The 18,142-nt window shown below is 44.9% G+C and overlaps 2 protein-coding genes across 2 annotated transcripts in view; one reads left to right on the top strand and one right to left on the bottom strand.

Annotated features, from left to right (window-relative positions):
• LOC100866831 (uncharacterized) overlaps positions 1-18,142 on the top strand; it is a 52,587-nt gene that overhangs the window by 17,059 nt on the left and 17,386 nt on the right. The gene's annotated exons all lie outside the window — the stretch shown is intronic.
• LOC100866714 (RIB43A-like with coiled-coils protein 1) overlaps positions 1-18,142 on the bottom strand; it is a 40,321-nt gene that overhangs the window by 22,044 nt on the left and 135 nt on the right. The window lies entirely within an intron of this gene.

Raw genomic sequence — 18,142 nt, 5'->3', positions numbered from 1 at the left:
ATTCCTTTGACAAATTGCTGCCCATCCCTTCTTTTTTTTCATTTCTTTCGCGAGGCAGGATCATCATCATCATCATTATTATTATTATTACACGCGTTTGCAAAGGAAAGGTCGCGGTGAAAACACGGTTTCTGGAACGTTTCCTAATGCTAACGTTCCCGATAGATAGACCTTGAGTTATGCATCGACTCCTCTATTTATGCGCTCCCACGACGCGAGGCCTAAAAGTGGGACGACGATGTTCCTATGAGTTCGTTAGATTCGTAGGCTCTCGTCTCGCCGCTAACTTATGCGCGATCGAATCGTATCCGCGAGAGAATCACATCGTGCAAACGTTCCGTACGAGCGTATGAAATTTCTTTATTTCCTCCTCTTTCCTCTCTCTCTCTCTCTCTCTCTCTCTCTCTCTCTCTCTTTTCTCCGAGAAGAAGAAAGAAGCGAAATTCTCGCACGAATGGACTAATCGCGTCACGATAATGGCCGTCGATCTTTCTAGCCGTCCAATCAAGTTGCCCGATCCCCGTTTCAGCAACGTCGCTTCGCATCGCGCATTCCGATGTTCCCGAAGAAATTGTGAACGGCGGCCGTTTCGCGTGATTTCGCAGTCGTGGTGTGTTCCATTGCAGCTTGGAAACGCACGGAATCGAACGGAGCGGCGCGCGTAACATAATCCGCGTGACCGATTTTGCAATCAGGAACGAAAGTGCGCGGGGAATTGCCTCTTTATCGTAATGGTGAAATTAATTTGAACCGTGTCTACCGTTAAACCGTGTCCGTGACAGGCGCAACTGTCGTAAAATATTCATAAAATTTACTCTTGTCTCCGCTAATTATTTCCCACTCGGGGAATTGTACGTGTGTTTGCACATACGATCCACGTTCCTTTTACACTTTCCCCGACGCTCGCGCCGAGCGTCGCTCCGCGATTTCGTTCATACCACTTTTACCGACTAAACTTTTATCACCGGAACGATCGTCGAATTCGCGTGAAAGCTACTCGTCGTCGAGTATCCCATCTCTCTCTCTCTCTCTCTCTCTCTCTCTCGAGCCGCGCATTTAAATCCGTTTCAATCGTACCACGTTTAATTACGCGGAAAAATATTACTCCTCGTTTACTTTCATCAAAATAACGACGATCTAAAAAAGTTCATCTCTATCTTTCCCTTTTGTTCCGTCGCCGCTATTGTTTCGACCGCGATGCGATTCTCCTTCCATCCACCACGGTCGCCGCGGAAATAAAAATGGTTCACAGAGTAGCTAACCGGTTGTGCCCTCTCTTAGTACACGACGGCTCGTTATGAACCGTCGTGGTGCGAGCGGATGCGCTCAAATCTGTTTCTCCGAATATCATCAATGCCCGCAGAGAACGTCGAAACGAGGAATAATTGGCGCTGCATAGAAGTAGGGACAATGAACCTTTATTATCCGGCCACACCGCCGCCACAGTTCCTCCTATCCCCTAAACGTTCCGACAAGCGTCCTACTACGCCGCATGCGCGCGCTGTTGCAGTGGAATAAGCCACTCACCGCCATTACGCACGGACAACACGCGCGGGTTATGCCACTTTCACGATCGACGGCCCGGGGTGGATACTCGTTTCAGCCAGCCAAGCGAATTCCTGATTATCGGGAGGTGCAAATATTCCGTGCTCGTGGCGCGGAATCGAATATAACGTGTATGCATAGGTGTATTATCTCCTTCCTTCTCGCGTCCCTCGCGTCGTCGATCGTATTTTTTTCGTTTCCCGTGACGCGGCGTCGAGGAGTGGCGACCTCGACAAAGCCGCGCGGAAAATTTTCGAGCGAAAACTTTTCCATCCACGATTTCGCTGTTTTTGTTTCGTTGTGTTACGCGTCGTTGGACGGGTATGATACGCGACACGATAATGAGATACGTCGCTAGAAAAGTTGCAATCGTCGGATAAGATTTTGCAAGGATGGTAATCGCTGATTCTTTTCTTCTTTTTCCACCGCGATACAATAGACGATTGATTCGGATCGACCGACGAGATCGCGCGACGAGAAGCAGCGACACGATTTGCGTAATCGAACCGTTAATTGAAAATCTTGGACGCCGCGTGCGGTCTCGCAATAAGGCGAGTGATCGGGAAACTCGTGTCGCGCTCGTGCCGAATAATTCCCTTCGAGGAGCCACCAAGTTCGACACGAAGCAGAGCCATGCACCGATTCTCGTTTATATTTATACCACGATCTAAAAGCAACCAAAAGAAAAAGAAGGAGAAAAACTATCCTCCGCTCTCGTCCGAGCGTTGACCCACGCCTCTCTTCGCCGTGATCCGTTCCATGCGTCGGCACATTCATAGACCGAGCTGTTTTCCTTTCTTACCTCGACTGCGAGATCGTCCTACCTCCGCTTCAGCCCTCGAGGCTACTCGTCATCGTAAAAAAGACAATGCCCTGGAGATGAGCCAAGTCTTCGAGCCTATAGATTCTCCTCTCTCTCTCTCTCTCTCGTAGCTACCTATCGCGTGGTAGACAGAATATCCCCACCTTCCGTGTCGTCAATTCCTCCGACACACGCGTGTCATGCCTCCATGCTTCCTCCTCCTCCTCTGCCTCTTCTCTTTCTCTTTCTTCTTCTTTTTTTCTCCTTCCTCCTTTTTGTCCACCGCCGCACAGCTCGAGTGGAGTAACCGCGATTCTATCGAGTTCGTGACGGTCGTCGATCCGTCGTACAAAAGGCCGAGACCATCTGCTGGCAGACACACGTGTGCCAAGTCGAGCGTATCGCGGTAAAACTCGCTCGTTGCTTTCCCTCGCTCCGACTTCTTCTCTCTTTCTCCTCATCTCGAACAAGAAGAAGAAGAAGATTTTTCTTCTCCAGCGACGACGACGATAATCGTCTCTCTCTCTCTCTCTCTCTCTCGAGCTATTCCCTTTCGTTATCGTCCGCCCCGGAAACGCTCCGTCACTTTCTACGCACGGATCACGGCTCGTGGTCGCTGATTCCGCGAGCTAGAAACTGGGTTGCGCCCCGCTATCTTGGAGATCGTTCCAAGATACAAGGGGAAAGTGTGTAAAACTTGGGAGATAGGAAGGGGAGGGGAGAGGCAAAAGAAAAAAAAAACCAAGGAAAAAGAAAAGAGGATGCTCGAAGAGGGGGAGGAGGAGAACGATCTCTCTCTCTAGTAGCAGAAACAGTCATCATCGTCGGCCAAGCCACGATCGAGCCAAGTTTTTTCGCAACCCAGATCCGAGCGAATCGTTGCCGTCCAATTTTCACAGTCTCCGCGATGACTGACCGTGAAAACAGGAGCGTCCGGCTGGATTCGCTTTCATTGATTTTATCCACACGTTCGGCCAACACGCCACTTTCTATCGCTCGAGAATGCTCGGTTTTATTTTCACCGGCCGGCCAACCTCTCCCGATCGATCGATCGATCGAGGCTGGCAAAAGGGGGTGGCACCCCGTTAAACGGATCCCTTATCAGCCGCGTTTTCAACTTTTGTTTACCCGGTTGTTTGTCCAACGACAAACGCGATCAGACTCCGACAACTATTGGATTAAAACGCGATCCCATCGCCATGGAAACCGGGTCAAGGATGTTATTATTAGATTCCTCGAGAGGGATGCGCCGAGAAAGAAATTTCCACGCTGCCGCCAACCCCTTTCTTCTTTCCTCGTCCGGAGGAAAGGCGCAGCGGCAGCCGCTTCTCCCCACCCGAGGGTGGAGTATCGTAACGGGGTTATCCTCTCGACAAGCTCGTTCGCGATGATGAAATTTCACGATGAGCTTGTTCGTTTACCACCGCGACACCGTTTAACTCGATAATCGTATCGGGACGGCCGAATACCGGGAGAAGAGGATAACGCGAAGAAGTTGGAACGGAAGAAGGGTCGAGTCGAAAATTCGATGAAGCGTCGATAGGAGCGTCGCTCGTTTCGAGCGAATTGCATTATCTTCCTGCTTGGAAATGTTTCGTGTTTTTCTTTTTTTTCTTTCTTCTTTTCCCTCCTCTATTTCTTTCTTTCGGAAGGATTATCAGTCCTTTCGATTAATGCGCCGTGAAAATCACGTGAAAGGAAGTGAAATTCCGCAGCGGTATTATCCAATTTCGCTGACAATCGTCAAGCCGTGGCATTAAATGGCCGCGTTTCTAATAGCGCTGCCACCGATTTCCTGCCGGCGCGGCTCCCCCCTTTCCTCTTCCGCTCCTACACTCGTACGTATATTCCAACACGGAAGCTCGTTGCTTGCCTCGTTTCTTTCGCGGTAAATTGCGCATTGTCCACCGACCTCCTCCCCTATTTTTTTTTTTTCCTTCCTCCTCCGTTTCCACTTCACCTTTGACGAGGATGGAGGGATGTTAGTCACGGGCGATCCGTCTTCTCCTTTGTCCTCGCCAATTCTAATCTATCCACTTGAAAAGAGGAGAAATAGAGAGAGAGAGAGAGAGAGAGAGAAATGGTTCGAAAGTGACAACGATACACACTGTATGCAAATAACAGATTCTCCTTGAGCGAAACGAGCTCTCCTCGTCACCTCTGAATTATCGCTTTGTTAATGCTCGTCGATCCATTATTCGATTCGAGGCGACGATCCAAATTTGCAATTTATGAATACCGCGCATTGTTTAAAAAAAAAAAAAAAAGAAGAAGAAGAAGAATCGTGCGATTTCATCGACGCAACCTCGATATCGCGTCGCATTTACACGTATGAAATCGCGCAATGGTGTTCTAGCGCAGTGTATTTCTCGGAGCGAAAGAACGTTTAAGAAAGAACGTTCGTTTCAGCCTTCCCGAGCTGTAACGTAGCTGGCACGATTCTATTTCGCCGTTGCCCGTGTTATATCGTGCCACGGTGTAATGAGATTTCATTTGTAATCGCGGTGGAATGCGGCGTGCCGGAGCAGCAATTTTATTCGATATCACAATGCCAAACGGGGACATCTGGTTCCTCTTTCGTTGACATTTACCACGCCACGACATAAATAACCGGGAGAGTCCACTCTCTGTGTCGGAATTAATTGACTGCCCAAACCGGCCTCCTCTTTAAACTATGAATAGCGCCCCAAATGACTTGTTTCGCAAGCTTGCTGCACGTTTTAATTGCTCGCTCCACGGATCCTGGATACAATGCTTTCTCGTCTCGCGAGTTGCCAGACTCGTGTAAGAGTCTGCCATGTTTATTTATTTCTTTTTCGTATCGTAATCTTTTCAACGAGGAGGGACACAAGGATTTTCATAATGATTTAAATAACGATTAATTTCCATTTTCGAAAATGAAAACGATGATAAATTTACCTTTGAAACGTACGTAAGGGAGTACTCTCCATTCTGCATGTATTAAACGTGGATGTAACACGTATGTAACAACGCGTATGCAAATATACTCGACTATAAATTCCTGTATCTTTTGAAAAAAATATCATCGATTTCTATAAATCTTTCCTTGGATTCCTTCCTCCTAGAGTTTGAGGATAAATTCGCACGATTAATATTCATGATTTTCGTCAAATCGTCGCTTATTTTTTTTTTTTTTCATTTGTCAAAACAAGGTCGCGAATATGGGACGTAAAAATTCAAAGATCGTGGCAAACTTAATTAACACATGTTACACGTGTATCTTTAATACACGTTTGAAATCATTTCGTACAATGCCAACAAGGTATAAAAATAATGTGCATATAAAGTTTCATCACGATCGTTCATAATTGTTACATCTTCTTCGACGAGAAGAGAGAATAGAATAACAAAAGATTTTTATCTTCGATCACGTTCAAAATTCTAACAACAAATTGCGATATATTATACGTAAAAATACGTACGTAATCGCTCGTAACATCTCTTATCCCGTATAAAGAAACAAGGAATATTCCAATTTTTATACGCACGTTCAAAATCGTTACTCGAAGAATGTAACAAATTATAATAAAATCGCAATAAACAAAAAAAAAAAAATACACCATAATCGCTCGTAACATTTTCCTATTCCTTAACGCGAAGGAATAGAAAAATAAAAAAAGAAGAATCCTCTTAGATCATCTATAATTCAAAATCATTATTTGCAATAGAGCAAACGATAAAAAGCACAAAAATATATTCTCCTTAATTATACTTAATTCCAATCTCTGACGCATGATTCGAAAATCATTATCCGCAATATCGAAACTATAAAAAAAAAAAAACCTCGATACACATACAAAACTAAATCATAATCTCACGCTCACAGTCATAAAATATCTTTCCCGAAACCCGAAGTGAAAAGAAGAAAAAAAAAAAAAACAGTAAGAGTCCCAAACAGTACCAACCCCCTCGAGAGACCGACCAGTTTGAAGCCCACGATAGAATCGATCCACGCTTCCAATGGATCGACCACTTTATGCCCAAAGCCAGACAGACGATCTCGGTCACGAGGGACAAAGACCCGAAAGTCGTCGAAACGGGCTGCAGTTCGAACACGCACGAACACACACACACGCGGTATCCTTGATCCTGGCTCGGGTATGGAACGCGATCAGAAACGCGATCAGAGGTTTGGCAAGGGAACGAGGCCAGCGAAAGGATATGATACGCACGCGGGCCGAGGTACAAACGTGCCGCGTTTTCCCATTGGTCGCTGGCCATCGGCCGACTCCGCCAGACACGGCGTCGCCCGCGGTTTACGTCCCCGATTACATCACCGTCACGATTCCTCTCCCCCTCTTTGATAAGCCGATCGTGATGCTTTCGTATTTACGCGTAAATACGATTCGATCCCACCGCGGAATGTCGAGAAAAGTGTCAAGTTTATCGAGGGGAGGATAGGTGTTTTTCGCTTCGAAGTGTATTCTTGATTTTCTTTTCTCCTTTTTTTCATTTCTTTTTCGTGAATAGAAGATGAGAGAAAATGTTTTCGCTTCGATCTCTCTGGAAGGGTAGGTATGAGAAGGAGTCACGATTCTCGGCGATCGTAATTCTCTGGATACGAATAATTTTGCGTGGGAATGTTGTTTCGCAATGGAGTAGAAATCTGTACGGATTTATTTAAAATGTGGAAGAAATATTGAGACGGGAGAAGACTTTTGCGACCGACTGTACGTGTGTATCCATTAGAAATACGTTTCCCTGAACGGGGGAGACCTTGAATGGTGAGCGGTTGTAATATCGCGTGGATCGGCGTTGTCCCGTTTCTTCTAAGCCTTGATTTTTTTCGCTTCACGCCTTCTGTAAGCTAGTGGAACGAGGCGATCCACGGAAATTACTTCACGATTCCATCGTTTCCTCGTCGATCCTCGTAGAGATGGGAAGAGATTTTCATTCCTAGGTAATCTAAAATCGTTTAGATTAGATAGAAAGTTCGGAAATTTTTACTGGCTCCAATTAGATATATATAAATTTGTAATTCTTATATAGCACGAATATATCGCGGGAGAGAAGAGAATTCGATCGAGCGAGCGAGTTGAAAGGATTTTGGATTTTTCGTGCGTTTCATTGGATCTAAAAATATACGCCGCGAATATTTATGCAGATTCCGTTCCGATAGCAGATAGGGACAAAAGGTTTGAAAATCTCGCGATCGTGTCCGTGAGAAAAATTGGAGAAGGTGTGGAGAATCGCGTAGATGGTTGAGGCGAGAAGATTCGTATCGTCGATGACACGACCGCTTCGAAACGAAACGTGAACTATTCCACCTCCGCTTCTTCCTCTCGACACTTTCCATCTTATCTCGGCGAGGAACAAGTCAGCAGGCGCCAGCCTCTGTGTACATTCAGAACTCGTACGCCCGGAACGTAACCGGAATACGTCGAATCGTATTTTCAAAAGTGATAATACGACGTATCAATAACGCGACCTATGGCGACGTCATTCGCACGTTTCCCCGCAGGGTTCCACGGTTCTTGTCTTACTTGCGAGGGTATTACAAGAATCGCGTGTCCATTCTGGGACGTTCCTGCATTATTCATTTTCACGTATGCAAATCGTTCCGTCTCCCAGTTTACATGTATACTGTTATCTGGAGAAGAGTTTCTATTCTATTATATGTCGAGTCTATTTGTCGAATTTTTTTTCTTCTTCTTCTTCTTCTTTTTATCGGGTCAAAATCCGTGGAAACTCGTCCGCAGGTTTACTTTTGCAACTTTTAAACTCGTGATGCACGCGCTTTTTTTAGAAACGACAATCGTTCGAAGCCTCTCGAACCAAGAAGGAATCTGCCAAACCGGCCGCAACCGGCTGACGATCGCCCTAGAAATAAAAGATTCGGTTTCGAATTCGGCGAACCTGATCTCACCGTTCCTTTCCTCTCGCGGCGATATATATATATTGCAACACGCGCGAAACGAGATTACGCTCCGTTGGGGTTCGACGCTGTACGCTCGCCAGTGTTCGAAGGTCGGCTTTCGTAATTCGACGACTGCGAGCCGATCGAAACGGGAGCTTATTGTCACTTTTCTTGAAATCTCGAGGAACAATACGCCCACGCCTACCGCTACTAAAAGATTAAAAAAGAAGTTTTTAACGCTGGATTGATTAAAAAGCTTCGGCTCTTGACGCGGTAACGCGACCACGGTCGTATAAAACTTTTTCGTTTATCGAGAATGGGAATTAGGCCAATCGAGAAAATTGTCTGCGCAATTGTTCGCGTCCGGTGAATGGTGTAGGATCGATTCAAAATTGGAGGATTAAATTTATATCGATACCGCTCCACATTTGATTCTGTAACAATAACAATAATACCGTGAAATTCGATAGAGAGATTACGTATCTCGACACGTATCGAAATCGAGCATACGAAACCAAGATCGTTAAATATTTTAAGAGTATCGAGAAGAGTATTATAGAAGCTATAGAAACTTCGAAGAATCATCTTCTATGAATAATATATATCTATATATAAATATATTCTTTTTTATCCGATTCGAGAGATTCATCCCGTTACTTTTCATATCGAAATATGTATCGCAAAATTGTACTTTTGAAAGAAAGGCAGAAACGAGCCCCGGCCTCTTTATTCCACATATTCGAGCTAATATATTCTATACAGTTCGCTCGTTCCGACATCCGTTTGCTGTTTACCTTGCAACCACGTTCTATTTGCGTCCCGTTCGTGTCCCGCGATATAGGCGAGGTAAAAGCGGAGCATCGGTTTTTACACAGCTGGAGGGACAAGTCCTCTGTCTTTTTGTCGCCGTCGTGCCTCCAACGGGGTGTGAAAGCAAAAGCAACGCAAAACACCGTACTCTCCTTTCTCCCTTCAACCGTGATCGAGAATACAGATCTAAGAAAAGGAGGACGATCGGGAGTAAAAGTTTCCGAACAATCCTCCAATGTTCTTTTCTTTTTTTTCCTTTCCGTGTAATTAGAGCGGTTTTTCATTCTCGACGACTGTCCAACTCGACTGTAATTGTTGCAACGATACCAGTACCGATTTATCGAGAAATATATATATGTATATGATGCAATTTGAGGCGAAGTTTGATAATTTCTTAAAAAGAACGTTTTTAAAGCAACGATATTTTATAACATATTTCGCTATCGTTGTTCTCATTTGTATTTTTTCGTTGTTTAGATAATGCATCGAGTGCGTAATTTATCTAAGCACAAATGCAAAGTGCAAAGTGCAAAGGTTTCGAAAATTAAAAGAAAAAAGAAAAAAGAAAGAAAAATCTCGTTCTACATTTTTTTCACCGCTTTTTCCCTCTCGTAGTTGGGCATTGTGCATCTCCCTGATTCGACGCCATATTTTTGCGACGAATTCTCGCCGACCGATTCATAAAGTCGGCCTTGCGCCAAGTGGCCGAGATATCGAAATCGAAAATTCGGGTACATTTCCACGATGGAAATAAACATCCCAGCGAGCATCCAGGCTGACTTAGAAGAAAGCCATGGAAAACCACGGTATCTTCGTGTATCCTCTCGGAGACGGACGAAAAGATCGAAGCGCATTGACAGACAAACGCGGTATTTTGCGGTAAATTTCATCGACATTGCAACATTCTTCGCGCGTATTTCATTCTGGATGTAATTATTCATATTTTGTGCAATAGCGAGAACGTTTTTATCTTTCCTTTTGGCGCGAAAGACTCGTATATTCATTATCGAAACTTGAATATCCAATTTTTCTCCTCGCACGTAATTGAACGTTGAATTAATTTGGGTATGTGACGACAGATACAACAATGCAAAGATATTATTTGCAGCCCTTGCGTGCGTGAATCGAATGATTAGCCACGATGGAATTCATCAAGCTGGCATTTGGCACGACGTTCGCGCGTTGCATCATTTCAAGCGAAAATCCGAAAAGTCATTCGTTAAATATTCCAACTAGTAGCAGGTATTTCTAAGATGCCTAGAACACCGATACAACAAGACCTCCTACCAAGAATCGTTCCACAGCGGACAAATCTCCATTCGTTTCCAATTTTAAAACCGTCCCGACATTCTCGCGTTTCCACGAGAACGGGGCGACGATTTTCAATTTGACGAGCCGGCAAATTTGCAAACGCGTTATCGCTCGATCCGAGGCGTACAACACGACGAAACGCTGGTTGGAACGGTAATTTTCGACGGAATCGCGGATTGATCGGCGTAATTAGCCGTGATGGCCGCGCATCCGCCGGCGCTCGTTTGTCTCTCTGTTGTCGTTGCGTCACCGCGTTGCATTTCACGTCGTTTCCCTCGCGTAGAAAATGGCCTCGCGAATTAAACGGCCAGTCATGCATACACGTATTGTTCCACGCGCCGTGTTCAAGACGTCCCCTTACGTAACCCGTTCCGCTGGATCTTATCCTGAAAATATCGTCGCCACGTCTCCGTGTTATGGAAAGAATTTCTGTGTAAATATTTTCAGCGTTGACGCGCGCTTGCGTAGTCATCGTCGATCAACGGCGATCGGGGTAATTCCCGATCATCTCGTGATAAATAAAAAGGAGAAGAAAGGAAAGGAAAATATAAAAGTTTCAGAAATTCATTTCCTCTTAATTTCGCCTCCTCGAAAGAGCAAACGTACACGATACAAAGAAATTGGAACACACTTTTGAAGAAAACACACACACACACACACACACACACACACTCGTCTTATCGAATTCGAAATCATCGTACCGTTTCGAAACTCTTGAAACAACTTGTGTGTATTTTGTTGCTATAATTGTAGAGAGAGAGAGAGAGAGAGAGAGAAAAGAAGTCTTAAGAAATCATAAATCTTAAGAGGAAGAGAAAACATCGGAGATATATACGTGTATATGTATACGCGCGCGCGTGTATCTATACGTGCATTAAGTGGGTGGGCACGTATATGACACACGTTCATATAATTTTCTGCGTACTAACGAACGTCTTATATAACAGTTACCGCAACACAACAGTGATCCTGTTCTGTCCTTCTTTCTTCGCGAAAAACGAATTCTTCCATAAAAATATTGCAGCGTACAGCGTTGCTCCAAGATATTATCTACTCGCGCTATTACATTTCTAGACTAGGATAACAGTTTCTTTCAATTTCTTCGATGTTGGAGAAATGTCTGGGGAGGGGGAGTATAATCGGGGGGGGGGAGAAGGGTTGGGTGAAATGATACGTAGATTGTTGTGACAGTGTTTACAAATAGTCAACGAGATCGTGCGGAAGATAGCGGGCGTGGATCGCAAATGTTTGTTCAGAGCCGGTTACGTTTAAGCTCCGCCTTTCCTTACGAGAATTCCCTCCGAATCGTCGAAAACAGAAGCGAGGTCAAGCCGTACGATCGACTCTTTATTCTTTTTTTTTTTTTTTTTCCTTTCGATGACAGTTTCGTTCGTTCTCGAATCGATCGATAATTGATCCGATCGTTATGTAAAAAAAAGGGAAACGTGCAGCAATCGCTGAGAATTTGAATTTTCTTCAAAACTCTTGGAAAATCTGAGGTCCAAATAGAATATTCCACGCACAAATTCGTAGATTGATCGATCGCCAATAACAAATCGGATGCACGCGATTGTGCGATCGAAAATGGCGGAAATAGGTGTACGTTCCGGCGATAATCAGATTAATTACGGCTGTTTAACCTGGACGTTGAAACCGCGGGGCGACTTGGTGTGTCGAGGAGCATAACGGATGCGATTCAACGCGTGCTGAAATCGAGAGTGACGCGCGTCGTAAATCATTGCGGCATTGTCGCAAGATCGTAATTCTATATTCTCTCAGAGAATTAATTCTAAAAATAATTCGTTCGCGCACGTTGATCGAGTATCGAGCCTGTCGGTTAATCTTCGAATCATCGTCGATCAACTTTTCTCGCTACGAACAGTTTTCACCGAACTGTTTCTCTCATATTTTATATCTTATGTATGTATATATGTATGTAAGAGATCCGATTCTCGGTCCGATCATCGGAGATCGCCTCGTAAAACCAGAGGATTTACTCTTTTACGTAATCGTGAGCACGCGGCGATCAGAGCAACTGCACACACACACACACACACACACACGCTCGACAGGGTAATTCGAGAATGCTTTATTCGTTTTATTCGCTTTATTCTTTATTGCGAGGACGATTCGATTGACTGGCTGCGAAAGAGGTTAAGAAAATAACGGAGGAATCTGCCGTCCCATGGACGCCGAATTTCTCCGTGGAACCTCGACGATCCTGAAGAAAGAAAAATGAAATCGGTAAACGTACGAGTTTTACGTGTTCTCGAATTTAAAGAGGAATTTTACGAGGAACAGGAGTGAGTCAAGCGCGATGGAAATAAGACGACGAAAATATCGATGAAACTTTTATTTCATCGAACACGCTTCGCCTTTTTTTTACCCAATTTTCCCTTTCCTCGATTTTCACGACACTCCATTTCTCTCCTAAGCGGAACACTGCTCGCACGGATGCTCGATCGTCGTGCACGATTTTTTTTCTGTTTCTTTCATATTGTCGAAGTTCGACGAAAACGAATCACGAAACAAGTTCGTGAATTTTCTCTTCTCGAATTTTCGTGTTGAAAATCCGAGATGTGGACGTTCGGGTAATTAGAGGCAAAGCACGGACGCGAGCATGACGTTAACCGGCGAGGAAAGCCAATCCGCGAAACTTTTTATAATCGGATAACCGCAAGAGCGCGGAGGATGGTCTGCTCGATGTATCTTTGAACGGGCTCGATGGGAATGCGGTGAGGTGACGTAAGCGGATTTAGACGACGTTTATAGAATTTAAAAAGTGGACGCGCGCGCCACGCGCTCGAAATATTCAAAACAAACTATTCATTAGGTTGGGGCACAAGCCCCGCCATTGTGATTTATTTTCGTTCGCTAATAAGAGACTATCGAGGAGGCCGCCCTCTTCCCCTGATCGTCTATAGATCCCGTTTATAGAGAAAGAATCGTGGCTTCTTCTCCCTCTCGAATTCCTCGCTCTATCTTTTGCTCCTCCGTCCGACGTTGCATCAGCGACGGTCGAACAACGGAAGAAATAGCGATCGAAGAAACCAACTTCGGCTCGATCGAAGCGATAAAGATCCGGTTTTTCCTTCGTTTTACAATCGATTAATTATTTTTTTCATTTCGAACAGCCTCGAGGCTTATTTCGTTGATAAAAATAGGTGAGAAGTCGAGGAAAACGATTATCTTTGACGAGCTTTATTTAATAATAGCTATAAATTATTACGAATCAAAGTGACCAGATCGATCGGTCAATGACGAGATAACGTGACAGATAAAAGCGATGGAAAAGTTTATATAACAATTATCTTTAACGCGCGTTAGATTAAATAACGTGTAAATACCTTTTTTTCGTGATTTGAGAATGATTTTAACCGTGATGACGCACGACGTACACGACGTAACCGTAAGCTTCAACCTAGGTTGAAGAAGCACTATGACGTGCATCCTTTCCGCCAAATCTTCAAAACAAAGTGTAAACAAGTGTAAACAACTTTCCTAATAACCAGGACCCACGATGGCTTCTTTCCTAATAAATCGAACCGATACAAGAATCGGAATACAACGATCCCTTTCGAAGATCGGGGAGGGGGGGGGGGGAGGCGAAACAACAACAATTGTAAATTGATGTATCATCGTTGGGGAGGGGGAGAAGGAAAAACGATCTTACACACCGACGGTGTAGGTAATTCGTGACTTGGATTCATCGACACGCGATCTCGTGATGCAAAAAGAACGGTTCGTGACGTTCGTTCCAGAAACGAAAATCATCGCGCAACACCTCCTCGAACACGGCCAATGTCCGTAACGTAACCGACACGAGTTTTGTTTTGACGGTGTTGAGGCTGCGGATAAATGGCGAATCGAAGCGACGCGTTTTCCCGAAACGACCGAAATAGTCGCCGACTACCTCGAGTCGCCCAATCGAAATAGTCGCCGCGCCGCGAAAATAGAACGGTTTGCCGGAAAGGACGGTGCGTTTTATTTATACGATTAACACTCTTCCGCGCGATATCGTAGGTAATATCTAACGAGACGTGTCGTAAACAAACCCAGAGTGGCGTGAGCGATCAAATGATCGATGACATCGGGATGATTTGCATTCGTCTGGTTACAAGAAATATGTGTGTGTGTTAGAAGAAATATTACGCGAACATTTTCTAATTCTCCATTACTATCGAAACGGATGATCGATGTTTTTCCCTCGCCCGCCACGCAACCAGGAGAATTTTCCACTCGCAATAAACAAGCGAACAATAAGGCAAAGTGGCTGCGTCGTAATTACAATGCGCGATGAATAACGAAGGCGACGGAAACAGGCAGATTTTCGTGCCGTTCGAATCGTTAGATAACGAGCGGCGGCTCGAGCAGACGTCGCGGCACCGAGACGAAAGAGAGAAAAAAAAGAAAAGAAAAGAAAAGAAAAACAACAAAATTCTTATCGACTCGTTCGAGAACATCGTTCGGTTTATCGTTCGCCGATATCATTTTCGTGCGAATATATATTTTTCACGAGCGGAAACGATCGATTAAATTCTTCTATACTTGTGAGAAATCGTTCGAATGTTGAATCGGGGGAATGATTTTCGTAAATATTGAATGCCGATACATTTTTCAAACGAACGCATTGAATGATAAAAAGCGGTCTGGTTAGTTTCTCGTGACATTGTTCGTTAACGACTTCGTCTCCTTACATAATTCTATGCGTTTCCTCTTTTTTTTTTTTTTTCCTTCTTCTCTTTTTGCCACTTGTTAACGAACCACTTCGACGAAGTAGTTTTTTATATATATATATATGAGCGTGTGTGTACGTGGCGATGACAAGATCGAGGAAGGACGACGGACGTGGAGGTGAATCGTCGGGAATCGAGAAATCTCGATCGTTGGAAAGGGAAAACGCGTCACCTCGATTAAAAGGAAACACACAGCGACAGAGGTGCACGATTACCTCACGTGAGACAGCTGTGAATCGACTGATATTACATCAACGGCCGGATACAATGCTGACACCTCTACACTCGCTAATCGCTAATACGCGAATGCGTGCGATTTAACGGCGTCCGTCGAACAGGAAGTCGTCGTTCCTTGTCTGAAACGAGATACGCCGAGTCCGTTTAAATTGCATCGACGGCGACTCCTCGGCAAGGAGATTAAATATAAATCGACCGATCGCGTTCAATCGAACGTCGAAGCGGCCTAGATTCGTCTTGGAATTTATTCTCTCTTCGATGGCCTCCACAGCCATCCAACACAACAACGCTTTTTCCCCTATTATTTTCCAACTCCCGAAACGGATATTCGCGTTGTGTGTGACCCGATATTCCAGAAAACTATTTTTTTCCTTTCCGCGAACTATACGTTCGATCAGACGAAGGAACGAAAGTATCTTTATGCAACGAACGCGTGCAGCCTGGAATATTGGGACGAAGAATAATAAGTCGAGCTTCTTCCCAATTCCCTTTGATGCACGAACGAAAGTAGAGCAGAGTTGTATTCGTCGGGATGAATAACAGATCGAACCGGATGAATCTCTGGCTAATCTATCTCTGTAACCATAACCACATCTCTTTTGGCGTACAAAAAAAAAAAAACATCGCTTCCGATATCGTAGGATGACGCCCACGCGAAGAAAGAAAAGTCCGCGTATAACCTTCGACGGGATACGAGTTTGCCAAATATCTTTGCGCAAGATTCGCGCGTCCAACTCTGTGCAAATCGTTGGAGAATTGGCTCGAAAACGGCGCGTCATCGTGCGTTCGACCGACGACGGACACTTCCTGCACAGATTCGCCCACGCTCCAACCGCATCGTTATCGCCATCCGTCGGTCGGAGGAACCGCAAAGGGGACGGAACCGCAAAGGGTTGACGGTCAAGGATTGGAGCACGATGCGTGTGTCACCAAAGGCAGAGCCTGTGTAGCCTTGACATTGCCCCCTCGGTTACCTCAGCCTTGCGTAATCGAACGCAGCCAACGGACCAACCACGTGCTAATGCAGCACACGCCTAATGTGGTTTGCTCTCTCTCTCTCTCTCTCTTTTTGTGTCCAGCTCTAGCATTTGTGTCACCGCGAGCACGCGGCTCGACGCCGCATAAATCACGATTCATCTCGATCGAGGCTGATCTATCCGTCTATTTATTTTATCTATCGCGGTGGAGGAGGAGAAGGAGGAATCCGTCCAACACTTATTGAACGGGGTTCAATTGATTGGACGTTGGTCGATTCGATACGAAAAGTTTCCACGTGGAGTCCTCGAAGAAGAAGAAGAAGGGGAAGAGGAAGTTCCCGATGATTTCGGATCGTTCGTTTTGGAACGTCATCGTTCGTAACGAACGCAACGGAGTTGGTTAACAACGTTATCGCGATTACACACCGCGAATATGGCGGCGAATTATCGGAAATTATCGGTGTGGATATCGGGCGAAGGCGCCGATCACTTCCGCTCCTTTCCCCGAGATTACAGAGTGGCGGTGCATAAAATAAACCGAGTCGAGAGCGTTTAATCGAGTTTGCCGTGGTAATTGCGCTTCACTCGTCGAGTGCTGCCACTCGTGCTGCCTCGATCCACCGTTTACGCGATTACGTCGTTGTATTACGGATCTGTATTACTTTCCTCCCAGGTATTTTCCACTTTCGATGTTATTGAAATGCAAAAAAAAAAAAAGAAAGAAAAAAGAAGAAGAAGGAAAGGGGAGCACCGGATAACCTTGGATGCTCGAAAAACGAGGGCCGCGAAATTCGACGTGCGCATCGAAGCCGTTATTACGAATGGTTTACACGGTTACGAGAGCATCATTTCGCGTAACATACGTAACGTAACAATAACAAAATCGAGTAACGTCGTAAAATACACTTTTATGACACTTTGACACTAGTTGGACCGGTAATCGATACTCGTCGCGTCTGTTATAATCATCGTTCCTCGAGTCGGTGGTTAATTAATGTCACCATAATGGCTAATTGTATAACTATCCAAGCTGAAATGTATCCGTATATATACCTGGCCGTCGATTCATTCGAATGGATTGTCTATTTCCGGTCTAATTGCGAGCACCGATTAGCTTGGTTATATTATAATTACAGCAACAATGACAACAATAATAGCGGATTCGAAGAAAAGATTCGAAACAAAAGTTGAATTCCTGGAACAATATCGAGCCCGACCTGTTTCCAACACGTTCGTAACAAAATCGACAATAAAGGGAAATCGATGGGAATTAGAATCGAGACCTCTATTCATTTATCTTCGATTCCAGCCTGTTCCAAAGATTTCCTCGGACGAATCGACGAATAATATTTATTACGTCGGGACGGGTGATCCGTCACAGTTATCGCGGAACACGATGGCGACAAATCGTAACGAGAACGGAAACAAGAAGAAGAAGAAGAAGCGTGTTGCCATCCGAATGAAACGATACCGCGCTTCTCAACCGGTTTCTCGGTCGTTGGTAAATTATAATCCAAGTTCGAGCGGGGGTCGTCTCCATTCATGCGTCATTGCTCCAGGGTTAAACGGTCCAAGGAAGTGTGGAGCGGTGATTTAATCACTTTCGGTTTTTAAACGCTCCCCGCCACCTTGGTTTAGAAGTCCAGTTACGAATCACTGGTTCCCTCCATCTATACGAAACGGACGAGATCGAGAGAGCTCGTTGGCGCGATGACACGCGTGCCGACAGTCGTTGGATAAGACACGTTGGAAAAATTCGCAGCGATGAATAGTAGTCGCGCTTATCTGCATCCGTGAGAGCGCATTCGCTGATTTATCGTTCTAAATAATAGATGCGGACTGGGTC

Source organism: Apis florea, unplaced genomic scaffold (genome assembly GCF_048593485.1).
Source record: "Apis florea isolate Af1SG1 unplaced genomic scaffold, ASM4859348v1 contig_2495_pilon, whole genome shotgun sequence".
NCBI lineage: Eukaryota > Metazoa > Arthropoda > Insecta > Hymenoptera > Apidae > Apis > Apis florea.
The sequence above is the reverse complement of the archived record's forward strand: the minus strand, read 5'-3'. Positions and strand labels throughout refer to the sequence as shown.